Raw genomic sequence first — 16,558 nt, 5'->3', positions numbered from 1 at the left:
TTGACCAGCCTTTAGTTCTTAACCTCATGGGAATAAGCATTTTCACGGGTTTGCACACCCAACGTCATATAAAATAGAGCCCTTTTGCGACTAACTAGTTGTTCTGTAAATTATGATTGGTAGTAACCATGCACTTTTTAAGATTTCATTAGCAAACGCCACAAAGTCAAATTAAAATGTCGCAGATTTACTACTCCCAATAGCTGCCAACATCAGCATAGGTACTCTAAAAATACATTTGCGGAAATGTAGCATTATTTAATAATTAAATTTTTATTCTACTACGAATTAGATAAGTACTTACTCATTAAATAATGCGACATATATATAGTTATGTTTGTGTAGAGTATTCCACCGAAGCGTCCGAACTACTAAGGCGATTTTGGCAAATGAGGTATAATTGGATATGTGTTTATGACATAGATGAGTATAGGTGACGTTTGAATATATTATCAACTTCCGCTGTTACGGCGACGTTGTTGCCGACGCTATCTGTCAATTTCCTTTATAAAAAGGAATCACGGCATGAACGTCATTATCGCGGCAGTAATGTGGCAGCGACCGTTTGTAAAAATATCGCGTTGGCTCAAAGTTTTGCAACAGACTGTATCTAACTAACTACAGATTCAATGAGGATTATTTAAGGGCGTATCTACATAATTTTTTTTAGTTTCAGGCTTCTATTATATTAACATTTTCTGAGATAATGAGAACAATATCCTTTATAACTTTAAAACTAACTTAATAATGGATATTGTTTCTTTCTTTAATTATGGCTTTGACCTATTCTACATTTCGACAGGAGGGATTTTGCCAATGACGGAGTTTCACGACATGTCACGCACGATCGGCACGATAAGAATGACTTTGCATATTTGTTGTAAATGAAACATATCGGGGCGCCCTCTGGTCGCATAATAACTTTTGTCATATTTTTAATTGTCATAACACTATGCATAAAATTGTAAGTTATAAAAATCTTTAGTCAGAATTATTCCTGAGTATAACTGGGTTTTTGTCATAAATGAGTTATGTCATAATTTTTTTAGGCATTAATTTAATTCGCATAAAATTTTAAGTCATATGCTTGATATCCATAATTGTTTTTCGTTCGAAGTATTCCAATGCATACTATTAATATAGACATAAAAAATTAAGTCATATATTTAGTGGTCATTATATATTTTTAGATTTAGATTTTAGAAGTTATGGAGGTGGGTGCATGTACGGCTATCAATAATTTAGTATGCCTTAAATCATTATGGTTAAAAATTATTATGGTACAAAACGTTATATGTAATAACACTTATAAGTATCGATAAATATGCGTTTAGTTTGTATGACATTTGATTCATTATAATTAAAATGTATATGACCAAAAAGTGTATGACAACTGCTGAGTATGGCATCAAATATTATGGCTAAAAATGAATGACACAATATTATATGACTTTTGATTTGTATGCGCAATGATGATTATGACACAAGTGGTTATGCGTATCAAATATATGACTTTCATTTGTATGCAATCCAATATGGGCCCGAAAAATATCCCACCCCTTTTTGAATGTTACCTCTTAATTAAAGGTATATGTACTATATGTACTATGTACCTAATTGTAACACTGACAATATATGATTAATACAAATAAATAAATATAAATATGAATATGAATATATATTGAAAACCCGTTCGTATTGTTATGGGAGCAATAATCTGTATGCATTCATGATTCAATAGGTTAAGGTAAACAAAGGTACCTTCTGACTTGAATCTTTACTGTACCATGGTCAATTGGTCACAAAGCTAAATAATCTTCGTTCAAGCGTATATAAATGAGGCCTTGTTAACTAAACTGTTTAAGGCTGTCTTCGGTTACCGCGATAGTTACTCATGAAATAAAACTATGAAAACGGATTATATCGCGTATATTGAATTTATGATACATCCCGACGCGCACGCGATATAATCCGTTATCATAGTTTTATTTCATAAACTGTTTAAGCTTGGGTCAGATTGCCTGGTCCATTTGAGTGAAGTTGGAAACAAATGCGTATGCTTCAAAAACAAATCTCCTTTCAGGGTGTCAATAGGGATTTATTCGATCAGGCAGATATTGATTATAATGATTACGTATACTATTAGATTATTGGAAACTATCCCTGTCCCTTTTTATTAAAAAAAAGAAGATATCGATCGTAGGTAATTAATAAAGCTAGCATCGCAGAATGCTGCCAATGCCGATGAAATATGCATGTAACGACGCGGTCGCTATTGCTAGGCGTGTATTGTAACTTTATACACAGATGACGCCCCGCTCATCTTTATGCTCCGTGAACACAAGAGATAAATTGTCTCCAAATTCGTCTCACTGACGCTACTCTTAGCGTGAAGACAATTTATGTTTTCGTCACACAATAAACTCGAGATTTACTCGAAATATGACTATATCATGTTGTGTAGTGTGACGGCTTTAATAATAAAGGGAGCCTCAATGAGCCGTTTAGGCGATGCCTGGAACAGACGTGACGTGTTTTACAAAATAAACTCGAGTTGTGATGCTGTCAACTACAATATTTAGTTAAGAATGCAATTAGTTGTACGGGGATAAAGTCAGCTAGTTCAATCATTATAGTCAAGGTCACCACGCCGTTTAATTTTAAACTTGGCGTATGGTTTGGAGGAACAGGCGTACCTGAAAATATTTAATTGAACAAAAATACAAATTTAGAACCATAATATTTCTACATTTTCAGGGTTTAGTAGATCGATTTTATGTACGTTATATAATAGTAATGTTATTATATTTAACATTTATCTGGACACGTTTTTAAATATATACTTACGGGTTAATCCGTATGCACCACCCCTGACCTCTTTGCTGTCACTTGGTTATTAAAACCTTTTTGCTGTAGGTTTATAGACATTTAGGGGTTATTAAAAAAATAAAACATTTTTAAATGTCGAACTATTATTGAGCTACAGCTTACTGTAATTGTTGAGCCGTGGTTTTTTTGTATGAAAATGGATTTTGTTGAGCAGAGGGCGGTAATAAAATATCTACAAAAATAGTACATTATTGTCGAGGCTCGGAAGTAGCTACTTGCTGGCTGAGGATTCGTTTTAAACGGACGACCTTGGGAGTCCGTTTAATTGAATCCGAAGCCAGCAAGTAGCCTTCCAGCCGAGTCATATATAGTGCTTTTCTCAAAAATGGCGCAATAAATACAAATATAATAGAAATATTTTACAGAAGCAACGTTCTTATGTATATATTTTCACAGAAAAAAGTGAAAAGATTTGCTCTGCCGCCTTTTTATTTTTTTAATTAAAAATAGAAGTGTATTTTTATGCTGAAAATACGCCAACCTATTTTAGACACCTAAATAGTCGCGGTACCAACATTATAATAATAAGTACTGATCATCTGTTTGGCTGTTTCATGGACCTATGCCTTCATTTGATATGCGACTTCCACTTTTAAAAAGTTTGGAACTCGACAAATAATAGAATTTGTATGCAACATTGCAGTCTCGATTTCGGGACTGCAATGTTTTTAACTTTTTAATTTTTTGACTGACCATAAACTACGCACTTCGCGACCTACTTTTTAACCGGCAACGTCGACTTTGCCGTCCATTTTTGAGAAAAAATATTTTACACCAACTCAAATCCATCAAGATATTGTGGCAACTGTATGGGAGTGTGCAGTATCCTATTACATAGTGAAACGTTAGTGTCGAGAGTTTAAGTGCGGAAGATCAAGTTGTGAAAACCAACATGGCGGTGGACCACCTGTAACGGTCACTCCAGACGAAAACATTAATAAAGTTCACGATATGGTGTTACAAAACCGGCGAATACGTATTAGGCAAATTGTTGAAGAGACTGGCTTGTCATATCATGTAGTGCAACAGATACTTACTAAAGAATTGGGTATGAACAAGATCAGTGCAAGATGGGTGCCACGAATGTTGACCATTGATCAGAAAAGACATAGAGTATTGATTTGCCAGCGTCTGTTGGATATGTACCAAGCTAATAAAGATAATTTTCCCCATAGATACGTAATCATGGACGAGTCTTGGGTACATCACTATGATCCCGAAACTAAAATTCAAAGTAAGCAGTGGAAACACAGTGGTTCTCCGCCACCACGTAAATTTAAAGTGGCATCGTCTGCAGGAAAGGTTATGCTATCTGTATTCAGGGATGCTCAAGGAATAATCCTGGCTGACTATTTGAAAAAGGGAGAGACTATTACAGGGGCCTATTATGCAAACTAAATTTTAAAATTGCGAGAGGCTATTAAAGAGAAACGCCGGGGCAAGTTGACAAGTGGCGTACTCTTCCACCAAGACAATGCTACCGTCCATACGTCCTGTGTCGCTAAGGCTGCCATACACCAAGCAGGCTTCGAATTGGTGGAGCACCCACCGTATTCGCCTGACTTGCCCCCAGCGACTACAGGCTATTCCCAAAATTAAAGGAATTTTTACGTGGAAAATTTTTTTTGGATAATCAAGAGGTGATATCTGTTGTGGAGGAGTGGTTTTCAGAGGTCGGACATTTTTTTTTTCAGGAGGCTATTGAAATGCTGGAGCACCGATGGAATAAGTGTATTAGTGTTGAGAGAGACTATGTAGAAAAATAAAAAAATAATCTTGAATGTAGTTTCATTGTAAGAGGGTTAGGGGTGGTGCATACGGATCAACCCTCGTATAGCATTTCCATTCCATAAGAGCACGACCGGTTTATTATGACGTTGCGCCAGCGTACGTGTAGGTAGTGTAGACTTGTAGAGATTAAATAAACCAAATAACCGGCCAAGAGCATGTTGAGCACTGGGTTCCGTAAGTCTCTAAGACTTTTAAAACATTTTTTCTTTCAGGACTGATAACAGTATCAGTTGTGAATGAATAGTTAATGTGTTTTTAAATATTTTCAAGGCCTAACTACGTACTGAATTATATACATATAAGTACATATAACAAATCATTTCTCCAATTTATTCAAGTCTCTTGATAACTCCTGGTCATTACTATTAGAAGTATTAGAACAAATTGAATTACTTTCAGAAAATATTTTTATTTTTTATATTTCAAGTAGAAACGGGTACACTACATAATTCCGAAAATTTTTATTCCGAATTTTAGAATGTCGAATTTTATCATTCCCATTTTTAAATGCTCGACCCATCAAAATTCCGACTGTCGTAATTACGAATGATGAAAATCACGAAGATTTATATTTCCTGTTGTAGGTAGTTCAATAACGAGGTATCTACCCGTTATTATTTTAATAAACAGTTGTCATCTGAGCTCGGTGTTTGATTTACAACATGGTGGCAGCGGTGAAAAATAAATAGTTTTTATACAGTTATCGGTGACTGTTAGTGAAAATATTGAAAGTTATTGTGTTTGTGCTAAAGTGTGATTCAAATGGAACACGCGAGACCGCCTCCCGAGCTCAACACCGACGGGAGCCCCGTCAGCCGGGCTGACGCGTGGCAAACTTGGAAGATACAATTCAATTTATTTCTCAAGGCTTCCGGAGTGGTTAAAGAAGACTCCGCGACTAAGGCCAGTTTACTTATCAACTTAATTGGACCCGAGGGGTTTAATGCATATCAAACATTCGAGTTTGACAAAGAGAGTGATCGCGATGATATCACTATCCTTCAAAAGAAATTCGATGGATATTTTGGTCTGAAACCGAACATAACTTTAGCGAGATACAAGTTTTTTACTCGCAGCCAAGAAGATGGAGAAACAATAAGCCAATACGTAACGGCACTTAGGTTATTAACAAAAAACTGTGCATTTTCCACGTTAGAACAGGATTTGATTCGCGACCGTATCGTCTGCGGCATAAGTAGCACTATTGTGAGAGACCGACTGCTTCGTACGGATGATTTGACACTCGATAAGGCCATACAAATTTGCCAAGCGGATGAGGTATCGAGTGACGGTTCCCGGAGACTAGACGCGCTCAAAATAAGCGCGGGTCCCTCGCAAGTGGACGCCGTGCAGCTCCGTGGCGGCAGGGCCGGCCGCGGGGCCCGAGGCGGCGGGCGCTGGAGGCCGAGTCGCGGCGCCTGGGGCGCCCGGCCCGGGGGCAGCGGCGCGGCGCCGCCGGCCCACCAGCGCGGAGGCGGCGGGGCGCGCGCTCCGTGTCCGGGGTGCGGCCAGGCCTGTGACCCCGGCAAGTGTCCGGCTAATGGAGTGCAGTGTTTCATGTGTCAGGGCTATGGGCATTTCGCGCGAATGTGTGTGAGTAAATCGATAAATAAAAAGGTGTATGACATTGCGGTTTGTGACGATGATTCGAGTAATGAGTGCGAGTCGTTTTTTGTACCGGTAATTGCTAATGTTTCGTCGGTGAGCTCGTCATCGAAGGACTGGTATGAGACACTAAGAAGTGAGTATGGCGAGGAAAATTTTAAACTTGACAGTGGTGCCGATATAAATATGATATCTTATCGTAGGTATTTGCAATTAGGTTGTGACCCAAAAAATATTGTAAATGAACCGAGCACGAGATTGTTTTCATATTCCCGCAATGTTATTCCTATTAAAGGTGTTTCTATTATGGACTGGTATTATAAAAACCGAGTGTATAAATTAAAATTTGGAATAGCTGATGACGAGCATGCTGAAAGCGTACTGGGGCGTGACAGTTGTACCGAGTTAGGGTTAGTTAAACGTGTCCATTCTGTAGACGTATCTAAATACAGCAATTTATTTGAAGGGCTGGGGTGTCTTCCAGGGCTGTACCACATAGTGGTGGATGAGACTGTTCAGCCGGTTATTAGTGCGACACGGAAAGTACCGATAGGATTACATGATAAATTGCGGCAAGAGCTGGATAGAATGGTACAGTTGGGAGTTATACGTAAAGTGAGTCATCCCACGCGATGGGTAAATGCTTTAGTTATCGTGGCTAAGAAAAATGGGTCACTTCGTATCTGTCTTGATCCCCGCCCGCTCAACTGCGCCGTGCAGCGCGCTCACTTCCAATTGCCGACTATTAACGAAATAGCTGCTAAACTTCACGGGGCCCGTTACTTTTCAGTTTTAGACGCTAGTTCGGGGTTTTGGGCTATACAATTGGATGAAGAGAGTGCAGACTTATGCACGTTCGGCACGCCATTTGGCAGATACCAGTATCTTCGCTTGCCATATGGAATAAATTGTGCTTCAGAAGTGTTTCATGCTAAGATTAAACAGCTGTTAGAAAATTTAGATGGGGTTGATTCGTTTATTGACGATATTATTTGTTGGGGCCGCTCGAAGGAAGAACATGACGAAAGGTTAAATAAATTATTAAAAAGGGCAACGGAAATAAATTTGAAGTTTAATAAGGATAAGTGTAAGTTACGTGTAGAGGAAGTAACGTACTTAGGCCACGTATTCAATAAAAACGGTATGAGACCCGATCCCGAGAAGATTAGGGCTATAAAAGATATGCCCACACCTGAGGATAAAAAATCGCTTGAGCGATTTTTAGGTGCAATTAATTATTTGTCTAAATTTATCCGGAATTATTCGGAACATACTTTTCCATTAACTAGATTGCTTAAAAAAGAATCCGTATGGTGTTGGGACTCCGTGCACGACGCGGCGTTTGTTAAATTAAAAGATTTGGTGTGTAATGCGCCGGTGTTGACGCTATTCGACGCGTCGCAGCCCGTGGTAGTTTCTGTAGACGCGAGCTCGGTGGCGCTGGGCGCCACGGTCCTCCAGGGCGGGCGGCCTGTCGAGTACGCATCGCGCACGCTTACCGACACACAAATGAGGTACGCGCAAATAGAAAAAGAAATGCTTGCGATCGTGTTTGCGTGTGAGAAGTACCATCAGTACATATATGGTCAAAAGAATGTTATTGTAGAAACTGACCATAAACCATTAGAAAGTATTTTCAAGAAAGCATTAGACACTATCCCAGTACGCTTACAGAGAATGTTGTTACGTTTGCAGGGCTATGACTTAAAAGTTACCTATAAACCTGGCAAATATATGTATATACCCGATACCTTGTCGCGCGCGCCTCTTCCAGACTTATATGATGACTCAATAAGTAGATATGTTGTGTACCAAGTGAATCAATTACTGGACAGCATACAGATGTCACAATCTAAACTTAAACTCGTAAGGGATGAAACTGAAAAAGATGAGACCTTGTGTCAGTTAAAAGAATATATAAATAAGGGTTGGCCACAGAACAAACGTGATGTTATTGAAAAATTGAAATGCTATTGGTCATACAAAGACGAGTTACAAATAATTACAGACATCGTGTTTAAAAACAAGCTTGTTCTCATCCCTGCCGCGTTAAGAGAACAAATGCTAAAAATCATTCATGACGGTCATCAGGGCATTGACCGCTGCAAGAGCCGCGCGCGAGAGGTATTGTTCTGGCCGGGCATCACGCGCGACATTGAGTTGTATGTGCGGCGCTGTGAGGCCTGCCAGGAGTGTCAAAATGCTCCCGCTAGGGAACCCATGTTGCCAGTACCTATTCCAGAATTGCCGTGGTGTAAAGTAGGAATGGATATATTTGAGTATAGAAAGCAATACTTTCTAATTATGGTTGATTATTTCTCGGGGTACATTGAGGTGGCTCAGTTGAAAAATATGACATCGTTATCTGTAATTACTGTAATGAAAGAGAATTTTGCTAGATACGGGATACCGCAAACAATAATCACAGATAACGCTACTACATTTACAAGTCGGGATTTTAATCGGTTCAAAGGTCAATGGGGATTTGAGCACATAACATCTTCTCCCCACTACGCCCAATCTAATGGAAAGAGCGAAAGAGCCGTTCAAAGTATAAAAAAGATTTTAACAAAATCAATTAATAGTGGTACGGATTTTTATCTAGATTTGTTAAGCTACAGAAATACGCCGCGTGGAAACATAGGTTCTCCCGCGCAATTGTTAATGGGTCGAAGGTTAAATTGCAGGCTGCCCGTTCATCATAGTTTGTTAGAACCGGTAAATATGAACTTGCGGTGTCATAAGGCACTAATTGAGCAACAAAAGAAAACAAAAACAAACTATGACAAACGTTGTAGGCATCTTGCAAAATTAAATGTTGGCGATGACGTAATAATAATGGACCACACTACTACTACTAATAAAATGAGAGGAAAAATTGTAAAAACATGTAGTGCTCCTCGGTCATACATAATAAAAAATCGGAGAGGTATGGAATACCGTCGTAATCGCAGACATTTAATTAAGTGCGAGCCGAATCCGCCACCGCCACCGACCGCTCAGCCGCCGGACCAGGGTTCGAGTCCGCTCGATGTAAAGTGTGCGCCTGCGCCTACGCCTGCGCCTGCTGTCGAGCAGGCTTCGAACCCGTGTACAAGTGATACTACCCAGACTACTCAGCCAAACGAGCCCATAATGACTCGTAACAGAGCTCGTAAAATGGGTATTGATATCAATGCTTTGTTTTAGGTATACCTACCAATTTACTTGTACTCATTTAAAATAACTTAAATAAGTATATAGTCTATAGCTATATTATGTAGGTACGCTACTTTTATCTTTAATATTATTATTCTCTCTTCTCTTTGTTTAATTTTTTTTTTACTCCCTTTTTTCTTTTGAAACAAAGAAGAGAGGAATGAGTGTGTTATTGTTCTTGAGTTTACTTTAGTGCATGCTTATTATTTTTAAGGGAAAGATGTTGTAGGTAGTTCAATAACGAGGTATCTACCCGTTATTATTTTAATAAACAGTTGTCATCTGAGCTCGGTGTTTGATTTACAAAAAGCCGAATTTTATAAATTCCGATTATAACAATTCCGATGGTGGCAAACACCGAATTTAACAATTACGATTTTTGAAATCACGAAGCTTTATGTGGTATGAACCTCTCATAGAAGTTGTAAAGACCGAGAAAAGCCTGTAGTTCGTGTACATTTTGCGGTTCTGGAGTGTTTGTAATTGCTTCCACTTTACTTGGTGCCGGGTGGATACCTACGGCAACAATAACGTACCCAAGGAATTCAACCTTTTGTCTGGCTAACTTCCACTTGTTGCGGTTGAGCCGAAGACCAGCTTTACCAATACGAGTGAGTACCTCGTTCAGACGATGCCACATTTCGGAGAGGGTGCGACCAGCTATGATGATGTCGTCGATGAGAACCGCCACCTTCTGAATTCCGGCTAACAATGCTGTCATCAAACGCTGAAATATACCCGGACTCGCCTTGACTCCAAATGCTAGGCGATGAACCGAGTACAAACCTTTGCAAGTATTCAAAGTAAATAATTTAGCCGTCGCGACGTCCACGGTGACCTGTGTGTATGCCCGGTTCAAGTCTAGTGTTGAGAAATACTTGCCCCTGCAATGGTAGCGAAAACTTCATTAGCGGTCGGCATCGGATAGGTATCCGATTCTGTAGCTTGATTTACCGTGCTGCGGTAATCCCCGCACAATCGAATGTCACCTGACTTTTTTATAATGGGTACGACTGGAGTCGCCCATTCAGAAAAAGACACCGGGCAAAGTACCTCCTCGTGGACCAATCTGTCAATTTCTTTTTCGACACGATCTTTAATAGCATATGGTACCGGTCGCGCTTTAATATATTTAGGCGCAGCGCCCGGTTTCACATGAATGGTCACTGGTTGCCCTCGGTATGTACCTAATCCGTCTTTAAATACCTCACTATGTCTCGCAATAATCGTATCCGTATTATGATCGATGTCTAAGCTCAATACCCTTTTTTTTTTTTTTGGAGGGAGAACTGGCCCTACCCACTAAACCCACTCCGGCGTTTCAACCTCTTGGCCGTTCGTGAGGGCGCACTGGGATCGATAACATTCCACCATGGCGCCCTCCGGCATCCCCGGCTTGTCGCCAGAGTACCCTCACAATGGAGGGGGGATCAGAAACGCTTGGTCCCCCCCAGACGTACAATGCGGGTTCGACACCCGCTGGCCCTAGCATATGCTCTCAGCCTTCGACCCTGCCGCCTGCGTCGGAGAGGAAGCGCGTCAGCAGCCGCTTCTCGCTCCCTCTCCGCCTCCTCCTTCTGTGACATGACCTCCTCGCAGAAGGAGGCCACCGCTTCCCATTTCCTCTCGCTACACAGCATCGCCGCTATTATGATGTGTAGCGAGAGGTCCGCCACCCCCGTCGCTGCCCTGAGGGCAGCTCTTTCCACGGCCCAGCGACTGCACACCTCCAGAGTGTGCTGGGCCGTGTCGTCCACCGCGCCACATTCATGGCACTGAGGCCCCGGCTATCTCTGTATCTTGTGCAGGTAGTGTCCGAAACAGCCGTGTCCGGACACCACCTGCGTCACCCTAAATGTCAGGGCCCCCTTCCTTCTCCCTACCCACTCATCCATTACTGGGAGGATAGCCTCTATGGTTCGGGTTCCATAACGGCCGTCCTCCAAGGCATCCCTCCACCTTTCTTTCAGGCGCTCTGCGGCTGCTCGGGCCAACCTCTCCTCCTCCTCCGCATCCATGGGCGCCACGCGCCTCCTGGCCTCAGCCCTCTGCCAGTATCTTTCGGCCAGCACCCCCGCGTCCAGCTCCCAAGGCGGGGTGCCGGCAAGGAGGCATGTCGCTGCGTGAGAGGTGGTGCGGTAGGCCCTCACCATCCTCTGGGCCACCACCCTCTGCGGCCGGCGGAGCAGCGCCTTCGTGGCCTCCGTGAGTCGTCCGGCCCAGATTGGGGCTCCGTAGAGCGCCATACTCCGGACGACCCCCGCATACAGCCGTCTGCATGGGGCATTCGGCCCCCCTAGGTTGGGTAGTAGGCGGCCCAGAGCCGAGGCAGCACCCACGAGACGAGGAGCCATTCTCGTGAAGTGCTCCTTAAAGGACCATCTTCTGTCCAGGACAAGTCCCAAGTACTTGATGTGGGGCATGACCTGGACATCTTCGCCCCCCACCCTCACTGCAGTGCCTACCGGCAGCTGCCCCCATGCCCTTAAGCTCAATACCCTGTCAACGTTCAGTGAGAAGTGAAGTGGCGCAAACCAATCGCGTCCTATAAGGTTAGGACCTTTACCCTTAGCGACAAAAAACACTTAAATCACAAGTTATGTCCTTATACTGCACGTGAACAGTTGTCTGCCCGAGCAACTCGAGGGGCGCGCTCGTCCAGGTGCGCAGCGCGATCGGCTGCTGTCTTAGCTGCGGCCGCGCCAGCGCGCGCCACGTGCGCTCGTTCACGAGCGAGTAGGCTGCGCCCGAGTCGACTTGCATGCGCTGCGGCGCGCCGTTCAGCGCTACCTGCACGTCAAACGGCGGTACGCGGCTGTCCGCGCCCATGTTGTAGATACCGCCGATGTACTCCTCTTGCTCTTCTTCGGTGTGTGTGTAGTTAACGGTTCTGTTGCCACCTTTTTTCTTAGCGAGGCATATCTTTTCCAGATGTCCCTTCTTCTTACAATAACGGCAGTAGCAAAACGACATTCTCCTCCGTGGTGATCTCCACATCTGTAGCACAACCTGGTGCTTGTACCGCCGAAAGGGCGCTTGGAATGTACTGCGTTGACATCCATGGGCTCCGGCGCAGTGGACGCCGTCGCCGACTCGGTGGCGCCGGGCGTCGCGCTCGATGTGGATCCGTCAGAAACGCAACTACCTGTCACGATCATACGAACGTCTTTCTCCGCACTCTCGGACGAAAGTATCGCATCAACCACGTCTTTGTAACTGAGTGTATTCTTTTTTAACAGTTCATATTGCAATTTATGATCGTTCATACCGCACACCAGACGGTCGCGTAGCATCCGTTCCAAGTCATTGAAATTACAAAACGAACCAATTTTCCTCAAAGCCGTAATATATTCAGACGCTTTTTCGCCTTGTTTTTGGTCTCGTTTATAAAACTTATATGACATTGATATTTCATTGGGCTTCGGGCTGTAATGTTCAGTTAGAATAGCTACAATTTCACTGAATGTCACTTCACTTGATTTTTTTGGAGTAATTAATGCTAAACATGTCTCAAACACTTGTGAACCACACACTGTAAAGAAATTGGCCTTTTTTGCATCTTCCGTAGTAACACCATTGGCTACAAAACAATAGTTTAACCTATCCAGGTAATTCTCCCAACAGTCTGTTTTAGGGTTAAACTCGTGAAATTTATTGCTTGTTTGTACATCTTGATAACAATATATCCACTTTACGTACGTCGCCACTATTATGTCCAATAAAACACTATTTAAATGGAAATAACCTTTAATATGCTAGGGAGCACATATTGACACGACTTACATAGGAATATAAGTGAAGTACCTTCAGTTACTTTTTATCATAGAAAGTAAAAGAGTCTACCCACATCTTTACATATATATGACACCATTATTATCACGTCGTTTGTTGTACTAACTACACTATATGGATCAAAATGATTCGAAATAAATAATTGAATTGAATTGAATATTTCGAAATTTTAAATTCCGAACCATATAATTCCGATTATAACAATTCCGACAGTGACAAACGTCGAATTTAACATTTAAGATTTTCAAAATCACGAATTCTGAATTGCCCTTATTCCGAATTGACGTGATTCCTATTTTCAATATCCCAATTTTTATGTTTCCGAATAACGATATTCCGAATATATTGTTAAAGTTCGTTTTCTTGAGGGTCGCAGTTCTAACCTAACCTTATCCACTTTTCTGGCAACAGTTCGTTTTCTTGGGGGTCGCAGTTCTAACCTAACCTAACCCAATTCTGGCAACTGTTAGTTTTCTTGGGGGTCGCAGTTCTAACCTTTTTTTTTATCGTCAGAAAATGCTTTTACGCATACCCGGGCTTGCAGAGGGAGCCCGGGTTATGCAGGACTCGACGGGTGTATGTTGCCCGTAATACCTGCTAAAAACTGACGTTGGCCGCTTCGCTCGCACACGAGTCCGCGTATTCTCCGTGGACCCACCAGCAGCTGACTAGTAATTACTAGTACAATAAAAGGGGGAGAAATCACACTTCCCCCCCCCCCCCCCGGGCTGACCTAGCAGAAACGCGCTTTGCCGAGCTTCCACGCGCTTCCCGCTCGAGGGGATAAGCTTGGAGCGACGGAAACCCTCCATCTCCGCCGCCCGCTACCCTTGTTTAGGGTGGGAGATTTCTGACGTGCGCAGCGCGCCTCCTCCCTACTCTTCGACGGCGAGTGGAGTCTGCTTCCACCGCAATCTCCCTTTCGCGCTCATTTCTCTCTTTCTGCGCCACCACTTCCTCGCAGAAGGAGAGCATCGCCTGCCACGCCATGTCTTGCCTCACCATGGCAGCAACCACTGCCGGCAAGGACAAGTCCGACCTTACCACAGAAACGAGTACTAGTCGCTGCGAGCCCCATGCTGGGCACACTCGCAGTTCTAACCTATCCTAACCCACTTCTGGCAACAGTTCGGGTTCGCAGGTTCGCAGTTCTGCCTAATTTATTTATGCCGAATTTAACATGATGTGGCACGACAGGCACCCGTAATAATTACTAAAACGTGTCTCTTCATTTGAATATCACGGATTTCATTTTTCCGACTTTACAAAAGACCGAATTTCTGAATACCGAATTATTTAATTTCCGATCGAACAATGATTTTTCGGAATTTAGGAATTGGGAAAGAAATATTTTCGGAAAAGTGTAAAATCGGAACTTTAAGCTTTCGGTCAAATGACAATCAGATTTTAAGTTTTCGGAAATAGCACATTCGTGATTTTATTCCATCGTGTTTTTAGTAGTTACAACGGAACCCTAAAAAAGAAAGGCAAACAGATAGATATTTGATTGATATTACGTCGAATGTAACATTTCTAATCATCGATATTGAACTGGTTGCAATCGAGCCGCGAGCGCGGTTCGGCGGGCGCCGGGCCTGGCGCGCCCGGCGGGCAATAATGGCGCATCCAGCTCGTTGACGTGTAGGACTCTCGGACAGTTAATGGACTTCCCGGAGCAGGAGCACCCTTTACTTTTACAATGAAAAATATTTTAAGTACGCGAAATTATCAATTTCAGGTTAACTACTATGCTCAATAAAAAAAAGGGTTATGCATAATATGGAAGATCGTTATTTATTCGCCAATTAGGTACCTTACACTTAGAGCTAATGTAAATTATTTCATTAATGATATTAGCAGCTAGGTTCGCGGTAAATATCTGTTAGGTAAATAAACCTAGGAAATTTGACACCATATTTACATTTTCTGTTGTAAAAATCTTTTTTTCTGGCGTCGCTTATTGCTTTCAAATCCAGGGTATAACATAAGCATTGCCAAATAACGTACTGTAGACCTTTAAGGAAACCTTGACAGGGCTCATACAGACTTGCGAAGTGAAATGCGAGGTGAACAATTGATACTGAACAACTTTTAGTTTAAAATTAATTTAAAAAAATGGCGACAAAAATTAGCTCATATTTGTGAAGCTGAAAGTTATATTAAAGACACATTTACTTACTTTATACTTCGGTTATAATATGTAAAGTCCAACACCTTTCCCCTCAAGGGATTTGTTTCATATTCAAGTTTGAATATGAAATAAATCCCATTGGCGCGGTACTCGTGGGCTATAAATGGCGTATTGTATCGTAGAGGCGCGGCTCGTAGCGCTCGTAGCACTCGTAGTGCTTGCGTAGCACCTGGGCGCACTTACCGCAGATTACGCTTCTCCTCCTTTGCATAAAGAGTGCGGCCTTGGCGCGACGACAGTTTTTATTTTCTTTGTCAGCGCTCTTCACTTTGATATGTCTTAAATCGTAGAAAATGTGGAATGATCTCTATGCTCCGCAGTTATGTCCACGATTTACTGTTAGGTACGTTTTCAAGATAGAGAGTAAGTAGTTAAAAGCCGATAATATAATATTATCTATCAATAATTTATATATCAAATATTACTGCAAAACAGTTAGGTCGTTTGGCTTGTAAACTAGAAATATTTTCTAACGATATTTTAAGATTATTTCTTTGATAAACCTAATTTTGGATTGATATTTCAAACCATCATCATCATCTTCCTCGCTTTGTCCCGGCATTTTGCCATGGCTCATGGGAGCCTGGGGTCCGCTTGGCAACTAATCCCAAGAATTGGCATGGGCATTAGTTTTTACGAAAGCCACTGCCATCTGACCTTTCAACCCGGAGAGTAAACTAGGCCTTATGGGGATTAGTCCGATTTCCTTACGATGTTTTCCTCCACCGAAAAGCGACTGGTAAATATCAAATGATATTTCGTACATAAGTTCCGAAAAACTCATTGGTACAAGAAAAGGTACCCCACGTCCATATAAATTTACAGAAATTTGTATGCAGGTAGGGTGCCTTTTCTCTGCAGCTGACTGTACAAGCCGGGGTTTGAACCCGCGACCTGGATTGCAAGTCGCACGCTCTTCCCGCTAGGCCACCAGCGCTTCTAGACATTTCAAACCATTGATATTCAAATTAAATTTATTTAATACAAATGGATGCAATTTATACCAAATTCATATCAATTTACTATATTTGTTTATTAAAACTATATCCGATATGCCGATTAAAACTGACTAGGTATTTATTCTCCATCATT

The 16,558-nt window shown here is 42.0% G+C and overlaps 1 pseudogene; it reads right to left on the bottom strand.

Moving 5' to 3' along the window:
- Positions 1 to 11,270: 11,270 nt before the first annotated feature.
- Positions 11,271 to 14,280, bottom strand: LOC134745679 (uncharacterized; annotated as a pseudogene).
- Positions 14,281 to 16,558: the final 2,278 nt, after the last annotated feature.

This window comes from Cydia strobilella, chromosome 11, assembly GCF_947568885.1.
Source record: "Cydia strobilella chromosome 11, ilCydStro3.1, whole genome shotgun sequence".
Classification (NCBI taxonomy): Eukaryota; Metazoa; Arthropoda; class Insecta; order Lepidoptera; family Tortricidae; genus Cydia; species Cydia strobilella.
The sequence above is the reverse complement of the archived record's forward strand: the minus strand, read 5'-3'. Positions and strand labels throughout refer to the sequence as shown.